Source organism: Tursiops truncatus, chromosome 14 (genome assembly GCF_011762595.2).
Source record: "Tursiops truncatus isolate mTurTru1 chromosome 14, mTurTru1.mat.Y, whole genome shotgun sequence".
In the NCBI taxonomy this organism is placed as follows: Eukaryota; Metazoa; Chordata; class Mammalia; order Artiodactyla; family Delphinidae; genus Tursiops; species Tursiops truncatus.
Window position 1 is genome coordinate 44,348,061 of NC_047047.1, and position 19,589 is coordinate 44,367,649.

Here is a 19,589-nt window from a genome sequence, read left to right on the forward strand (position 1 = left end):
AAATTTAAGAAAATCAAAATCATATCAAGCATATTTTCTGACCACAACACTATGAGACTAGAAATTAGCTATAAGGGAAAAAAATGTAAAAAACTCAAACACATAGAGACTAAACTATATGCTACTAAACAACCAATGGATCACCAAAGAAATCAAAGAAGTAATAAAAAATACCTGGGGACAAATGAAAATGAAAACACAATGTTTCACAATCAATGGGACACAGCAAAATCGGTTCTAATTCTAAGAAGGAAGTTTATAGTGATACAAGCCTACCTCAGGAAACAAGAAAAATCTCAAATAAACAACCTAACCATACACCTAAAGGAACTGGGAAAAGAAGAACGAACAAAGCCCAAAGGTAGTAGAAGGAAAGAAATCATAAAGATTAGAACAGAAATAAATGAAATAAAGACTAAAAAAAAAACAGTAGAAAAGATCAATGAAACTAATAGCTGCTTCTTTGAAAAGATAAATAAAATTGATAAACCTTTAGCCAGACTCATCAAGAGAAAAAGGGAGAGGGCACAAATCAATAAAATCAGAAATGAAAGAGAAGAAGTTATTACTGACACCACAGAAATACAAAGAATCATAAGAGATTACTAAGAACAATGATATGTGAATAAAATGGACAATCTAGAAGAAATGGAAAAATTCCTAGAAACATACAATCTCCCAAGACTGCTCCAGGAATAAAAAATATGAACAGACCGATTACCAGTAATAAAATTTAATCAGTAATTTTAAAAAAACCTACCAAAGAAAAGTCCAGGACCAGGTGAATTTATAGGTGAATTCTGCCAAACATTTAGAGAAGAGTTAACATCTATCCTTCCCAAACTATTCCAAAAATTTGCAGAGGAAGGAATACTTCCAAACTCATTCTATGAGGCCAGCATCACCCTGATAACAAAATCAGACAAAGATACTTCAAAAAAAGAAAACCACAGGCCAATATCACTGATGAACATAGATGCAAAAATCCTCAATAAAATATTAGCAATCTGAATCCAACAATACATTTAAAGGGTCATAAACCATGATTAAGTGGGATTCATCCCAGGTAGGCAAGTATGGTCTAGTATCCACAAATTGATCAATGTGATATAACACATTAACAAACTGAAGAATAAAAATCATATGATCATCTCAATAAATGGAGAAAAGCTTTTGACAGAATTCAACTTCAATGTATGAAAAAAATTTTCCACAGAGTGGGTATAGAAGGAACATATCTCAACATAATAAAGGCCATATATGGTAAGCCCCAAGCTAACATCATACTCAGAGTGAAAAGCTGAAAGCATTTCCTCTAAGATCTGGAACAAGACAAGAATGCCCACACAGTGCTTTTATTCAACATAGTATTGGAAGTCCTAAACACAGAAATCAGACAAGAAAAAGAAATATAAGGAATCCAAATTGTAAAGGAAGAAGTAAAACTGTCACTGTTTGCAGATGTCATAATACTATACATAGAAGATCCTAAAGACGCCACCAAAAAACTACTAGAGTTCATCAGTGAATTCAGTAGAGTGGCAGGATGCAAAATTAAGATACAGAAATATCTGTTGCATTCCTATACAATAACAATGAACTGTCAAAAAGAGAAATAAAGGAAACAATCCCATTTACAATCACATCTAAAAGAATAAAATACCTAGGAATAAACTTAACCAAGGAGGTAAAAGACCTGTACTCAGAAAACTGTAAGACACTGACACTGATGAAAGAAACTGAAGATGATACAAAAACAGATGGTAAGATTACCATCATGGATTGAAAGAATTAACATTGTTAAAATGACCATACTACCCAAGGCAATCTACAGATTCAGTGCAATCCCTATCAAAATACCAATGGCATTTGCCGCAGAACTAGAACAAATAACTTTTAAATTTGTATGGAAACACTAAAGATCCCAAATAGCCAAAACAATCTTGAGAAAGAACAGAGCTGGAGGTATCACACTCCCTGACTTTAGAGTATACTACAAAGTTACAGTAATCAAATCAGTATAGTATTGACACAAAAACAGACACAGAGATCAATGGAACAGAATAGAGAATCCAGAAATGAACCAACACACTTATGGTCAATTAATCTATGACAAAAGAGGCAAGAACATACAAGGGAAAAGATAGTCTCTTCAATAACAGTGCTGGAAAAACTGGACAACTGCATGTAAAAGAAGGAAATTAGAGCATTTTCTCACACCATATACAAAAATAAACTCAAAACGGATTAAAGTCCTAAATGTAATACTGGAAACCATCAAGTTCCTAGAAGATAATATAGGTAAAACACTCTTTGACATAAGGTGTAGCAATGTTTTAGGATCTGTCTCTTAAGGCAAAGGAAACAAAAGCAAAAATAAACAGATTGGTCCTAATTAAACTTAAGAGCTTTTGCACAGCAAAGGAAACCATCAACAAAACGAAAAGACAGAATGGGAGAAAATATTTGCAAATGATATGCCTGATTAAGGGTTAATATCTAAAATATATAAACAATTCATACAACTCAGTCTCAAAAAAAAAAAAAATCCCCAATTAAAAAATGCACGGAGGGACTTCCCTGGTGGCGCAGTGGTGAAGAATTCACCTGCCAATGCAGGGGACACGGGTTCATTCGAGCCCTGGTCCGGGAAGATCCCATGCTGCAGAGCAACTAAACCTGTGCACCACAACTACAGAGCCTGCACTCTAGAACCCGTGAGCCAAAACTACTGAGCCCATGTGCCACAACTACTGAAGCCCACGTGCCTAGAGCCCGTGCTTCACAACAAGAGAAGACACCGCAATGAGAAGTCCACACACCACAATAAAGAGTAGCCCCCACTCACCGCAACTAGAGAAAGCCCTCGCGCAGCAACCGAGACCCAACACAGCCAAAAAAATTTTTAAAAAATGCATAGAAAACCTGAGTAGACATTTTTCCAAAGAAGACATACAGATAGCCAACAGGCACATGAAAAGATTCTCAACATTGCTAATCATCAGAGAAATGCAAATCAAAACTGTGATGAGACATCACCTCACCCCTGTCAGAGTGGCTATCATCAAAAAGACCACAAATTATGGGACTTCCATGGTGGTCCTGTGGGTAGGACTCCGCACTCCCAGTGCAGTGGGCCCAGGTTCGATCCCTGATTGGGGAACTAGATCCTGAATGCATGCCACAACTAAGAGTCCACATGCTGCAACGAAGATCCTGCATGCCACAACTAAGACCGGGCACAACCAAAATAAATAAATAATATTTTTTAAAAAAATATATATATATATTTTCAAAAAGACCACAAATTACAAATGTTGGTGAGGATGTGGAGAAAAGGTAACTGTAAACTTGTAAACTGTTAACTTGTAAACTTGTTAACTTGTTAACTTGTAAACTGTTAACTTGTAAACTTGTAAACTGTTAGTGGGAATGTAAATTGGTGCAGCCCATATGGAAAACTGCACGTAGGTTCCTCAAAAAATTAAAACTAGAACTACCATGTGATCCAGCAATTCCACTCCTGGGTATAGAAGACAATGAAAACGCTAATTTGAAAAGATGCATGTACCCAAAATGTTCATAGTAGCATTATTTACAATAGCCAAGATACGGAAGCAACCTAAGTGTCCATCAACAGATGAATGGACAAAGAAGATGTGGTATATATATATGCATGGAAAACTACTCAGCCATAAAGAAGAATGAAATTTTGCCATTTGCAACAACATAGATGAACCTGGAGGGTATTATGTTTAGTGAAATAAGTCAGACAGAGAAAGACAAATACTGTACATTATCTCTTATATGTGGACTCTCAAAAATAAAACAAACAAATGATTATAACAAATCAGAGAGGGAAGGAAGGAGGGGCAGGATAGGGGTAGAGGATTAAGAAATACAAACTACTATTAATTCTATTTTTTGCTTCATTTGGGCAGTGGGAGATATTTATGCAAGTTCTTGGGGAAATGGAGGTGGGGGATATCAGGCAAATTATCCCCATGTATGGAAAAGCTGAATCACATTATCTTCCGGTTGGGTTATATAAATATTTCATCCCTCTGGTTACTGTCACTGGGCACATTTTGAGGCTGACCATTTACTATCAAGGATCTATAGGCTGGCAATGGCAAATAGAGCTAAATGGAATCCCAAGTCAGAATTTAGCTGATTTGCAACTTCTGAATCTCCATGTGACTCCGGAGCAGGGACTACATCTTCATGACCCCTATATCCCCTGGACAAATACAACTCATGTTAATGAATGAAGAGACAAAGATCACCTATTTGTTTATAACATAAAATGAATTATATTATTGACTCAATAAGAATTGCCATTTTGTATAATTCTGTAGCTAATAAGAAAAACCATTATTAAATACCACATTTATTTTCTTATTTTCCTTACTTTAAGTATTTCATAGATATTCCTGACAAGGTTGAACAGATTACTTCTGATCCCCTCAACAATATTTGTTGAGGACCTCCCTGGTGGTGCAGTGGTTAAGAATCTGCCTGCCAATGCAGCAGACACGGGTTCAAGCCCTGCTCTGGGAAGATTCCACATACTGCAGAACAACTAAGCCCATGCGCCACAACTACTGTGCCTGCACTCTACAGCCCACGAGCCACAACTACTGAGCCTGCGCACCTAGACCCCATGCTTCACAACAAGAGAAGCCACCGCAATGAGAAGCCCGTGTGCTGCAACAAAGAGCAGCCCCTGCTCTCCTCCACTAGAGAAAAGCCCATGCACAGCAATAAAGACCCAATGCAGTCAAAAATAAATAAATAAATATATTTTTAAAAAGAAGTTTACTATTTGGTCAATTGTTCTAACCCAATTGTTTTCTTCCACAAAACAAAACAACAACAAAACTCTCTTTAGTTAGAAATATATTCCTACTTTCTAAAACTAGCCAGGTTTACTTAAAAGTGTCCCATTCACATGACTGTATTTCATGCTCTCTTTACATATTATAATGTTTAATAAATTAAACTAAACAAGGATAGTTAGAATAAAATTTCATTACACCACCTAGAATGGCTGTACCAATAAATACATGTAGAGCCTCTTCCTCAAACAGCCTGTATATGATTATTTATTCTATTAACCACAACTAAATAATGTATTTATTAAGATACTTTGGGTACATGTAACAGAAAACAACTAGTGCTACCTTTAGCAAAAGCAAAAAGAGGATTTTATAATTATAAGTGTACAGGCATCTTATAGAACCCACGTCAGGAATTCAACCAGGCCCCAGGAAAGAACTGGAAGTAAGAACTAAAAAGCCATCAGAACCCAAGCAGTTCTCTTCTTTGGACCTAGTTTATTTTCCTTTTTCAGCAGAGTAGCTTTTGCTTCTCCATCCACATAGGACGTGTTAACCTAAAACAAAACAGCCAGTTACTTTACCAACAAAATGGTTTTATTTGGGAACAGAAAGAATTGCAATTTGAGACATGCAGCTATACTGAACCACATGCAAGTCTGGTAAAACGAAAGAAAGGAAGCTCTTTTATAGAGGAGAAGAGAAAGTTGGGAGGGGCTATTATAAACAAAAAGTCCACTGGGTGAAACTGGGAGTTTGAAGTATAGTGGCTTTTCACTGGCTGAGGTGCAACAGTCTCTCATTGGCTTAGCTGTTGCCAGGCAAGGAGAATTCTTTCTTCCTCCAGCTGGCAGTGGTAAAGTAGGGCCACTTTCTGCTGGAGGTGCAAAGTGTTGTACATCCCTTTCTGTTGGGACCTGTACTGAAGAGTGGTATGGGAGTGAGAGCTCCCCCTTCTGGCTTCCTGACTAAAGGTTTCCCTTTATCAATTCCCTTTATCAATTTATCTGGCTTCCTGATAAAGGTTTCCCTTTATCAATTTTTACAGAGGAAAGCAATGGCCACGCTCAAACTCCTGAGTTTACATGTGTATCATGGCCAGACTGACTGACTCTCTTTAATCAGTCCCTAGAGAGGAAATCTCATTGGCCCAAATTCACCCACCTGCACCTGTGGCTGGAGGTGATCATCCTGCTGTGTGCAGTCCATCCCTGGAAGCAAGGAAGTACTGAGTGTTCTTTGTAAGCTAGGAAGACATACCAAATAGTGTATACTGCAAATGGGTAAGACTATGCAAACCCCGTTCCTCTCTCAAATTCAACAAAACAATGTCATCCCTCCTCTCCTGGAATGAAGTGACTAATGGAGCAGAGAAAGGCCCAATATTATTAAAAAAAAAAAAATCAATGTCCCTCCACATAGAAATATCAGTTACAGTGTAAGAAGAAGCTAAGCCAGCCTATCAGTGAAACATTCAACCAGACAACTTCCATGCCAAAATAAACCTATAAAATGAAACGTCACACTGAACAATGTGAGTTCAGTCTCCTTTCCTCAATGTTTTACTTAAATCCTATGGTTTATACAAACAGAGTTAAAAATACTTCATGCTAAAGATAACCAAAGCACTCAGGATAATAATGAAACAGTTTGTGCCTACAGCTTCTATCTGGAAAAGGCAAATAACTTAAATATTAACTATAAAGAGTCACTGAACTGATAACTATCTATTGTTTTGTTAAGTTTTATTTTCCTCTGAAGGTTTGCCAGTCCACTACATGGCCATAGTAAGTATGGGACATCTTGCATAGGAAAAAATAAATCACTTTCAGGTATAAATTCAAAGTTGAGATGTTGAAAAAAGAATTGTAGGTACAGTTATCACAGATTTCCCCCCTTAATGATGAATAATTTGCTAGACTGAGCTCAAGGAATACCTGAAATCCATTTTTTTTTCCTAGCAGATAACAGTTCCTATTAAGTAGGCTTTCTTAGTCTCACCTTTCAACAGTATCTGCTAAATTTAATCACAGATGCATAGTGACAATTTTTTCCATAAATGGTGTTAAGCAAAGGTATTCTAAAGAGGGGAAATACAGTGTAAGGTAGAATTAAATCCTAATTTTATTTCTTATTCTCTCTTTGACGCTGGAGGTCTTCATATTTCAGCTTCCTGTTCTGTAAATTTTATAACACTGCAATGCTACACAGTGCTGTTGTAGGAAGAAAGTAAAATGTGAAAATTGAGCAAGTATAAGCATTGCCATGATGGTTGGTATTGCTGCTAGTGATGTTGCCCTGCTTACAGAAACACGGACATCATTTGCCCTTGACTTGACTTCCAGAAATTTAACTTTTAAGGCCTGAAGTAGGTTAACAATAATATCTGCATTTGTATAATGCTTTATAGTTTATAAATAATTTCAGAAATGAGCAACATTTAATCCTCACAAATGTTGCATAATAGAGGTGTTATCATCCGAGGAGACAGAGACTCTGAGAGGTCAAGTGATTTACCCAAGTTCACACAACTGGTAGTAAACCTAGAATTCAAAGCTGGAATTCAAACCCTGTCTTTTGACTCTAGGTCTAGTATTTTCCCTTTATTGTAGTGGAGCTTGTCTGATGTTTTTAAAAAATCTTCTGATTCTATTACTCACCTTAACTTATAACATAGGTGTCATACGGAGGAATCAATTGAAAAGTGTTCCACTAATTTTCCTGGACTGGTCAGAGATCCTGATGACTTCTTTTAACTACTTAAATGTTCAATTCTTTTAACTACTTCTTTAACTCCTCACCCTACTTACTTTTTTCCTTCTTCCAGTTTTATTGCGATACAACTGATATACAGCACCGTATAAGTTGTACTGTATAATGATTTGACTTACATACATCATGAAATAATCACCACAGCAAGTTTAGTGAACATCCATCATCTCATATAGATACAAAATTAAAGGAATAGAAAAAAGTGTTTTCCCTTGTGATGAGAACTCTTAGGATTTACTTCATTTAAAACTTTCATATATAGCATATAGCAATGTTAATTATACCTATCATGTTTTATATTACATCCCTAGTACTTATTTATCTTACAACTGGAAGTTTGTACCTTTTGATCACCTTCATCCAATTCGCCCTCCTGCCTCTGATAACCGAAATCTGATCTCTTTTTCTGAGTATGTTTATTTGTTTGTTTATTTGTTTTTGAAGTATAATTGACCTACAAAACTATGTCAGTGTACAACACAGTGACTCACTATTTCAATACTTTTCAAAATGATCACCATGATAAATCTAGTTACAACCATCAGCATATAAAAATTACATAATTGTTGATTATATTCCCCACACTGTACATTTCATACCCATGACTCATTTATTTTGTAACTTAAAATAAATTACTTTAGGTTTATTTTTAATTTAAACTTAAATAAAATAATTATTTTAATAGATTATGTACCTCATAATCTCCTTCACCTATTTCTCTCCTCCCCCCCACCCCACCTCCCCTCTGGAAACCACCTGTTTGTTCTCTGTATCTATGACTCTGTTTCTATTTAGTTATATTTGTTCATTTGTTTTTGTTTTCTTAGATTCCACATATAAATGAAATCATATGGTATTTGTCTTTCTCTGACTTATTTCACGTAGCATAGTACAATCTAGGTCCACCCACATTGTTGCAAATGGCAAGATTCCATGCTTTTTATGGCTGAGTAATATTCCATTGTGTATATATATGTGTGTGTATATATACACACACCACATCTTCTTCATCCACTCATCTATTGATGAGTACTTAGGTTGCTCCCATATCTTGGCTATTTTAAATAATGCTGCAATGAACATTGGGGTGCATATATCTTCTCACCTTACTTCTCCATTAATTTATTTGTCTATGCTTTTATCTCTGTTAGAACGCATTACATGCATTACATGATGTCTTCAATTGCAAAATAATATAATATATTCGGGATTGACACCAGCTGAGGGAACACAGAATAAAGGAGAGTAACAAATGATAAGTCAGATGATTTTGTGGCCCAGTGATTTGGCATGGGCCCAGTAATACATATCTGGGTTCAAATCAGGATTTCAAAATGTGGACCTCAATTCCCTTATGTGTAAAATATGGTCAATAATACCTACTTCACATGGTTAGAGTGAGAGTTAAATAAATACATGGTGTGTGCGAGGGTGTATAAATATATATTTACTAGTGGTTGGCAGAGTAATTGGTACAAAATAAGTGTACAATAAATGGAAATTTTATGCCTTGGTTGGGGAAAGTTGTAAATAAGTCAAGTTTGGAAGAGGTCTTAAACATGGTTTGACTCACATTGAAGAGGCTGTGAATACCAGTAAGCAACAAATATTAGTTTCACAATTTCTGGATATTAGGTCATGGTGTACATGTTGATAATAGTGGACTTCGGGCAATAATTCATTCAACTGAGGATGCATACACAAGCTCAGAAGGACATTTAAACAATGTCCTTAAACAGAAAACACAATTTAGAGTTTTCTCATGAATGGAGTTGCTGTACATCACTTTCTAGATACCGCCTGCTAAATGTTTTATTCCCCAGTTATGCACAAGAAGCAAAGCCCATGAACAACAGATGGCAGCCCAATTCTGGATTCTCTAAATGGTTTTCCTCCTACTCATAAGAGCCCAAGGATGTGTTGATTCAAGTGTTGCAGATGAATCTTCAGCACAAAATACTACTTCACAGTGTGACTCAGACTGTGTTTCTCCTCATTGGTGATAGCCAAGCTTTGAAACATGGTCTGAATTCAGAGTCTGGATCTGAAGACAATTTATGTGCAATTTGGCATCCAACTCCAACAAGTTTATGTGTGTACATAAAGCATAAAAGGATGGAAAAATCATTTTGATTAGCCATTAAGTCCTGGGTAGCAATCAAGGCTTTAAACAAAGTAGTTGAATTCATGTAGTCAGTCAACACAAGTTCAGGGATCAGAAAATGGAGGACTAACCTTGGTGCCTCACCTTTCCTTAACCTCCCCACATCCAATCACAGCAAGTTCACCTGCTAAATTACCCTTACATCCATGGACTTCTGTCTCCACTGCAACCCCTATTAGTCTAAGCCAACAGCACCCATTTCTTGGTCTCCCTACATTTAAGTTAGATCTTCTTGGATGCAGTCCGACAGATTTCTCCAAAATGTGAACTTGATCCTGTCACTGCCACCACTCCATTCCTACTGCTTCAATAGCTTCCCTTTGTTCCTATGATAAAGGTCAAAACACTTGTCGTGGTCATTAAAGTATAATGTTCTTAGTTACCACAGTGTACCTTAGTTACCAACAACAGAATTTATCTCTGGCTGATTTAAAGAGCAAAGAAATTTATTAAAAGGATATTGCCACTAGGAAGAAATTGACTCAGACAAGAGAGAAACTTATAAGGAAATGTGAGCCACCCATAGGCTGGGGCCAAGCTGAGGAAATGGGTGCCACAGCTTGTACTGCCAATATCCTGGAAACCATCGCTGGAGCCACTGCCACACTTACCAAAACAAGAAGGGAATTCTTCACTGTTTTGCATCTGGCTCCTGACCCAAATACTGAGTGGGTGCACTTGATTGGCTGAGGCTAGGTCATGTGACCACACCGAGCCACCTGGAGCTGAGTTTCTGTAGCAGGAAGTCGGTCCTACCTACCATTAAGTGGGGAATTCCCCAAACACAAGAAGGAGTTTCAAATGCTGAGTGGTCAAAATAAAGAGAAAGAAAGAAAGAGTAACGTCCACTACAACCTATGGCCTATGATTTGGCTTTGTCTCCCCCTCGAGCACCATCTCACCCCCTCTCTCTCTGTGCTCCAGCTACACTGTCCTTCCTTCAAACATTTCTCCCATATGGCTCTTCCCTCTGCCTGGAATGCTCCCTTACCTATCAGCAGTCCTACCTCACTCTGGTCCAGGCTAGTGTATAGGTTCGGGTACTGTTCGGAAAACGATGGCACACTCACAGGTGAGTTCAATGAGGTCATTTATAAAGATGTGGGCCCTGTTAAGGGAAGCCAGCCAGACCAGCTGTAGTAAAGCATCCTTGCCTAGCAATAGTAGGAAGCCCTATCACCCCTCAGTTACAGGGGTAAGGGATGAGGTGGGTGTTCCTGGAACCAGCACGAATAGCTGTGGCCTCCAACAAAGAAACGAAGTCAATTTATACTGGCAGAGAGGGGGAGTTAATAGCCTGATTTCACTCTGCTCCCACTCTCTAACCTCCTGCTGATGCCTCTTATTGGCCAAACCCAAACTGAGGCCAGAGGGAGAAGTCGCCTGTTGTTGGAGGCCACCAAGGCAATCTCCTGGAACACAGGGCAGGGTCAAGAAAGATGGAGTTTGGATTCGGAAGGGCTAGTGGAAAAAAATCCAGGGTAGTCAGTGTCCTGTTTTAGGTTCCTTTTCTTAACAGTACTTAAAAAAAAACAATTTTATTGCAGTATAATTGACAGATAACCTTTTATTGGTTTCAGGTGTACAACATAATGATTGGATATTTGTATATGTTACAAAGTCCTTAACAGTATTTACCTCTATGTGTAACTATATAATTATAAGAGGTTTTTAAATTATTATTAATAGGTATTAGTAACAATTTTAAATTCCTTGAGGTCAGGGATCGTGTCTGTCTTTGCTCACCACTGTTTCCTCAGAAACTAGCATAGTACCTAAAACAAAAAAGGGCCTCAATAAATATTTCTTTTTTAAAAAAAATAAATTTATTTATTTTTGGCTGCATTGGGTCTTCATTGCTACTTGCAGTCTTTCTCTAGTTGTGGCGACCAGGAGCTACTCTTCATTATGGTGTGCAGGCTCCTCATTGTGATGGCTTCTCTTATTGCAGAGCAACAAAAGGGCTCTAGGCGCACCGGCTTCAGTAGTTGTGGCATGTGGGCTCAGTAGTTGTGGCTTGCGGGCTCTAGAACACAGGCTCAGTAGTTGTAGCGCATGGCCTTAGTTGCTCTGCGGCATGTGGGATCTTCCCAGACCAGGGCTCGAACCCATGTCCCCTGCATTGGCAGGCGGATTCTTAAACCACTGTGTCATCAGGGAAGTCCCAATATTTCTTGAATTAAAGAAAGTATCTTCAATATGGGATATATTGAAAGTACCGTTAATATGGGAAATAGCCTAATTCTTGAGCCTTTAATAACATGAATAGGGAAATCATGCCTTCCTTCTTCCTTGTCAATCAGACTCTTTCCCAGTTTCTTCTTTGTCCAACTAATAAAATGTCATGTAATCACAAAATCTATGAAGTCCTGCCTTAAATTGAGCTAAAAGGCTAATAATTTACTTTTATTTTGCCCAAAGTTTCTCCTGCTCGGTTAACTTTTCTAAGTAATTTATTGAGAGCTCATTCTATGAAATAGATGAAGAGAGCTAACTTACTCAGGCTTCACAATAATCAAAAACTTTAAACCACAATGCACAGCAAGCATTTCAATTTAAACCTTTTTGCCCTTGTGCTATATTAAAATGTGCCTTGAAACAGGCATAATGACATATGGTAAATAACATATGGTTCCCGACAGTCCCTATTCATATGGAAAATATGCTAATTATATCCTGTACAGGAAGTAAAAGTGGAACCAGATTTACTTTCTCTGTATAGGTTTATCTGGATCCAGCAACTGAAAATACTGATTTCCAGTGTCACAGAGGAAATGATATGGAGGCTGAACAGAGATGGCTGGTGTTCAAAGGTCAGTTACAAAGTAATCCACTGGAGGAAGAAAGGAATAATACATGATTTGGCGGTCAGAGTCAAGGTAATGTTGAGGGCTAGTAAGAGACGTTTAGAGAAGGCCCTGAGCCTTATCGAGGGAGTCCTTCAAGTCTCAGCTCTTTCCCAGATCCAAAGAACTCATGCCAACCTTTGGGAAACAGACTCAGCATCCCCCAGACATTGCTTCCACTAATGGATTGTGCTTGTTTTTATTGCCCGGAGCTCTACTAGACCAAATGCTCCCTTTTTATAACAAAGATTTATAATGCTGCCTCTGCTATCCTGAAATGAACTCATATGTAATATTATTTATACAAAACATTTTTTAAACCAATGTAATGCTCTAACTATAAAATAAAGGATAAATAAAATATATTTATAATAAAGTAATATATATCTCAGAATGTAAACTCTTAGGCACTCAGAGACTTACACCTATGGGTAGAATCACTGTGAATGCAACAAGCACAAATGCATTTCATGTTCTACTGGACTCAAATGCCATGAGCGGCATTGTTGTCACACGTGTATTTTCAAAATAGTGAATGCCTCTTGGTAAAGTTCCCCAGTAAACAATGAACAATTTTCTCTTGGCTTACAGAGTAGTTACATTCCTGGAAAATTCAGCGATCTTAAAAATATGTAAAAGCTACTTAGAACTTTATATAAAATGGAGTTGAGTTCTAGGCACAGATACTTGTAAATAAGTTTTATACTTACATGAAAGTTCTATAGAACATTTGAAGTCTCATTCAATTCACGGAACAATTTTTCGATGTATGGGTTAGTCGTTTACATTGCAAAATACCTCTGGCCCCAGCCCACGAAATGCCAGTGCATCCTCCAATCATTTTAATAAGCCAAAATGGGTCTACAAGTTTCCAAAATGCCATACGGGTATATAGTATCTCCTCTGTTAGAGACTTACTGGGCTAGAGGATTCAGTAATAAGTTTTCTGACTATGATAGTATCACTGTGATGCTATCAGTATGTGACATTCTAAACCTTCCTTTGGCTGGTACAATTCCTTCCAGCAGGCCCAGAAATAAAATCCTTCTAACTTAAGGCAAAAAAGTTTGTGAGCAAGATACTGGAGCAGCTCACCCAGTAGAAGGAAGAGCTGAATAAGAAAGCCTCAGTGTGTCATTTAAAATTAAGTTCCACTAAACATAATAGAAAACCCCAAATAACAGTGGTTTAAACAGATAAAATTTTAATTCTCTCTCACATAAACTGAGCCTGGAGACAAGAAGTCCAGAGTTGGTACAGCAGCTCTGCTCCGTGAAGTCCCCAGAGACCCAGGCTCATTCTATTCACTCTCTGCCATCCTTAGGGTGTGGCCCTGGTTCTCAGGTGGCAGCAGAATGCAAGAACGAATGAAGAGCCAGGCAAATCCCAACTATCTCCTAAGGAAGGTTCTCAGAAGCTGCCGGAAGACAATTTCACTTACACCTCATTGTCCAAAACTTAGTCACGTGGCCATTCCGAGCTGCAGGAAGACTGAGAAAGTGTTTATTCTGGGTGGTTACGTGACCAGATGAAAATTCTATTACTGATGAATAGACGAGGATGGACACTGGATGATAAACTAATAATAATCAGTGCCCTGCTTGGGGAGAAGAGGAATCAGGGCAGCTCTGGGGTTTCAGCGGACAGCCCTGTGTGTGTATATTCAGTGTTGGTAGCAGTGAGGATTTATGACTGGGCTGTGCTGTAATACAGATGTGTTCTTGGCTGTTTAGTCTTCCTTGGTGTGGTGGGCTGAATAATCGCCATGTCCTACTCCCTGGGACCTATGAATACATTACCTTCCATTGTACAAGGAAATTTGAAGAGAGAACCTTAAATTAAGGTTCTTGAAATGCAGAGTATTCAGGATTATCTGAGTGGGCCTAATGTAATTTCAAGAATCCTCATAAGAGGGAGGCAGGAGATCAGAGAGAGAGGAAACATGTCGACAAAAGCAGGAGGTTAGAGGGATGCGAAGAAAGACAGCCCCTAGAAGCTGGAAAAAGGCAAGAAAACAGATTATTTCCCGAAGACTCCAGAAAGCACAGACCTTGATTTTACACTTTCAACATCCAGAACTATAAGAAAATAAATGTGTGTTGTTTTAAACCACTACATTTGTGGTAATTTGTTACAGCAGCAGGAGGAAACTAATACACTTGGTAACTGATTATTTTCTGTTCAGGCTCTAAATCAGGTTCGAAAACTTCTCATAAACTTCACAAACTACCCAATACACTCCCATTAAAACCCTTCCCTGCTGAAGCTGATCAGAGTCGGTTTCTACTCTGCCCAGCAAAGGACTCAGGCTCGTATACAATCAGAGACCATTCCTCTAGGGGTCACCAATAAGAAAACTCAGCAATATCGGCATGCTGTTTCTACTTTCCTGTTCTCAGGAGTCATATTCCCAACAGAGAAAAACCAATTTTCCAGATTAGATCACATGCCCATCCATCCCTGTAGTCAGGGGGCGAAGGACCTATGATTAAAAGCCCCACCAGAACCACTTGGGTTGAGGATTCACTCAAAGTAATGAGGCAACTGTTTTTACCAGAGGAAGGAGGAAAATAACACTGGCCAGCCAAAACCAACATTTTTTTTAATGTTTTTTTTAACATCTTTATTGGAGTATAATTGCTTTACAGTAGTGTGTTAGTTTCTGCTTTATAACAAAGTGAATAAGTTATACATATACATATGTTCCCATATCACTTCCCTCTTCCGTCTTCCTCCCCCCCACCCCTCTAGGTGGTCACAAAGCACTGACCTGATCTCCCTGTGCTATGCAGCTGCTTCCCACTAGCTATCTATTTTACATTTGGTAGTGTATATATGACCATGCCACTCTCTCGCTTTGTCACAGCTTACATTTCCCCCTCCTCATATCCTCAAGGCCATTCTCTAGAGGTCTGTGTCTTTATTCCTGTCTTACCCCTAGGTTCTTCATGACATTTTTTCCCCTTAAATTCCATATATATGTGTTAGCATATGGTATTTTTCTTTCTCTTTCTGACTTACTTCACTCTGTATGACAGACTTTAGGTCCATCCATCTCATTACAAATAGCTCAATTTCGTTTCTTTTTATGGCCGAGTAATATGCCATTGTATATATGTGCCACATCTTCTTTTTCCATTCATCCGATGATGGACACTTAGGTTGTTTCCATCTCTGGGCTATTGTAAATAGAGCTGCAATGAACATTTTGGTACATGACTCTTTTTGAATTATGGTTTTCTCAGGGTATATGCCCAGTAGTGGGATTGCTGGGTCATATGGTAGTTCCATTTGTAGTTTTCTAAGGAAACTTCATACTGTTCTCCATAGTGGCTGTACCAATTCACATTCCCACCAGCAGTGCAAGAGTGTTCCCTTTCCTCCACACCCTCTCCAGCATTTATTGTTTCTAGATTTTTTGATGATGGTCATTCTGACTGGTGTGAGATGATATCTCATTGTAGTTTTGATTTGCATTTCTCTAATGATTAATGATGTTGGGCATGCTTTCATGTGTTTGTTGGCAGTCTGTGTATCTTCTTTGGAGAAATGTTTATTTAGGTCTTCGGCCCATGTTTGGATTGGGTTGTTTGTTTTTTTGTTATTGAGCTGCATGAGCTGCTTATATATTTTGGAGATTAATCCTTTGTCGGTTGCTTCATTTGCAAATATTTTCTCCCATTCTGAGGGTTGTCTTTTGGTCTTGTTTATGGTTTCCTTTGCTGTGCAAAACCTTTGAAGTTTCATTAGGTCCCATTTGTTTATTTTTGTTTTTATTTCCATTTCTCTAGGAAGTGGGTCAAAAAGGATCTTGCTGTGATTTATGTCATAGAGTGTTCTGCCTATGTTTTCCTCTAAGACTTTGATAACTTCTGGCCTTACATTTAGGTCTTTAATCCATTTTGAGCTTATTTTTGTGTATGGTGTTAGGGAGTGATCTAATCTCATACTTTTACACGTACCTTCCAGTTTTCCCAGCACCACTTATTGAAGAGGCTGTCCTTTCTCCACTGTACATTCCTGCAACCTCTATCAAAGACAACGTGACCATATGTGCATGGGTTTATATCTGGGCTTTGTATCCTGTTCCATTGATCTATATTTCTGTTTTTGTACCAGTACCATACAGTCTCGATTACTGTAGCTTTGGAGTGTAGCCTGAAGTCAGGGAGACTGATTCCTCCAGCTCCGTTTTTCATTCTCAGATTGCTTTGGCTATTCCGGGTCTTTTGTGTTTCCATACAAATTGTGAAATTTTTTGTTCTAGTTCTGTGAAAAATGCCAGTGGTAGTTTGATAGGGATTGCATTGAATCTGTAGATTGCTTTGGGTAGTAGAGTCACTTTCACAATGTTGATTCTTCCAATCCAAGAACATGGTATATCTCTCCATCTATTTGTATCACCTTTAATTTCTTTCATCAGTGTCTTATAATTTTCTGCATACAGGTCTTTTGTCTCCTTAGGTAGATTTATCCTAGATATTTTATTCTTTGTGTTGCAATGGTAAATGGGAGTGTTTTCTTGATTTCACTTTCACATTTTTCATCATTAGTGTATAGGAATGCCAGAGATTTCTGTGCATTAATTTTGTATCCTGCTACTTTACCAAATTCATTGATTAGCTCTAGTAGTTTTCTGGTAGCATCTTTAGGATTCTCTATGTATAGTATCATGTCATCTGCAAACAGTGACAGCTTTACTTCTTCTTTTCTGATTTGGATTCCTTTTATTTCCTTTTCTTCTCTGATTGCTGTGGCTAAAACTTCCAAAACTATGTTGAATAAGAGTGGTGAGAGTGGACAACCTTGTCTTTTTTCTGATCTTAGTGGAAATGCTTTCAGTTTTTCACCATTGAGGATGATGTTGGCTGTGGGCTTGTCATATATGGCCTTTATTATGTTGAGGAAAGTTCCCTCTATGCCTAGTTTCTGCAGGGTTTTTATCATAAATGGGTGTTGAATTTTGTCAAAAGCTTTCTCTGCGTCTATTGAGATGATCATATGGTTTTTCTCCTTCAATTTGTTAATACGGTGTATCATGTTGATTGATTTGCATATATTGAAGAATCCTTGCATTCCTGGAATAAACCCCACTTGATCATGGTGTATGATCCTTTTAATGTGATGTTGGATTCTGTTTGCTAGTATTTTGTTGAGGATTTTTGCATCTATGTTCATCAGTGATATTGGCCTGTAGTTTTCTTTCTTTGTGACATCCTTGTCTGGTTTTGCTATCAGGGTGATGGTGGCCTTGTAGAATGAGTTTGGGAGTGTTCCTCCCTCTGCTATATTTTGGAAGAGTTTGAGAAGGATAGGTGTTAGCTCTTCTCTAAATGTTTGATAGAATTCGCCTGTGAAGCCATCTGGTCCTGGGCTTTTGTTTGTTGGAAGATTTTTAATCACAGTTTCAATTTCAGTCCTTGTGATTGGTCTGTTCATATTTTCTATTTCTTCCTGATTCAGCCTTGGCAGGTTGTGTATTTCTATGAATTTGTCCATTTCTTCCAGGCTGTCCATTTTATTGGCATAGAGTTGCTTGTAGTAATCTCTCATGATCTTTTGTATTTCTTCAGTGTCAGTTGTTACTTCTCCTTTTTCATTTCTAATTCTATTGATTTGAGTCTTCTCTCTTTTTTTCTTGATGAGTCTGGCTAATGGTTTATCAATTTTGTTTATCTTCTCAAAGAACCAGCTTTTAGTTTTATTGATCTTTGCTATCGTTTCCTTCATTTCTTTTTCATTTATTTCTGATCTGATCTTTATGATTTCTTTCCTTCTGCTAACTTTGGGGTTTTTTTGTTCTTCTTTCTCTAATTGTTTTAAAAACCAACATATTTTATTAGTTTAATATTTCAGAGACATAAAAGACATCTTCATATCCAGTAAATTAAATTGCTAAAATCAAAAACCAATAAAAAACATCCAGTTAAATATGGCAGATTAATTACATGTATTTGTCTCTTTTCTGAAATTCCACCCAAAAATGGTACAAATCTTAAGAGCAAATAGGTAGTGAACATGAGCAGACAAAAAAACAACACATTTTTTAAAGCTAGGAAACAGATGGAAGAATGGTAAAGACATTGCTAAGCAAAGGAGGGTAAAGCCTAAGTATCCAAAAAATAGACACCAAAAAGCATACAGTTTACCCTGCAGACATTCAGAAAGGCTAAGGGCTGAGAAGCATGAGTGCTTCCTATGCATAAAAATAAGCATTTTGTGTCTCATTATTCAATGTGGGTGTATAGAGAATTTGATAAATTTCTGTCATGTAAATATAAATGATATTTGAACAAATAAATTCGTATACTCTACTCATCTCTGGAAAAAATTGTTAGATTATTAAAAATATAAATATTTAACCAATGACTACAAGATATTTGAGGAAAATCTCCAATATCAACAACAAATCACAGAGGAGACAAAGGTAATGCAAGGAACAGAACAAAGCTTTATTAAAAACTGTAATTGATATCACCAGAGAGATAAAAGAATGTATTATATTCATGAAACAAGAGGAGGATGATTGTTTTAACAAAGAAATTATCAGAATAAGAATAAGTTTATAGAAATTGAAAATATGGCTGTGAAGGACTTCCCTGGTGATGCAGTGGTTAAGAATCTGCCTACCAATTCAGGGGACATGGGTTTGAGTCCTGGCCCAGGAAGATCTCACATGCCACGGAGCAACTAAGCCCATGCACCACCACTACTGAGCCTGCACTCTAGAGCCCGCAAGCCACAACTACAGAGCCCGTATGCTGCAACTACTGGAGCCCGAGTGCCTAGATCCCGTGCTCCACAACAAAAGAAGCCACAACTCAGACTCACCACAACAAGAGAAAGCTTGTGTGCATCAAGGAAGACCAAATGCAGCAGGAAAAAAAAGAAAAAAATATATATATATATGGCTGTGAAATAAACAAAAATGCTCCATTAAAAGGTTAGAAGATAAAAGCAGGAAATCTT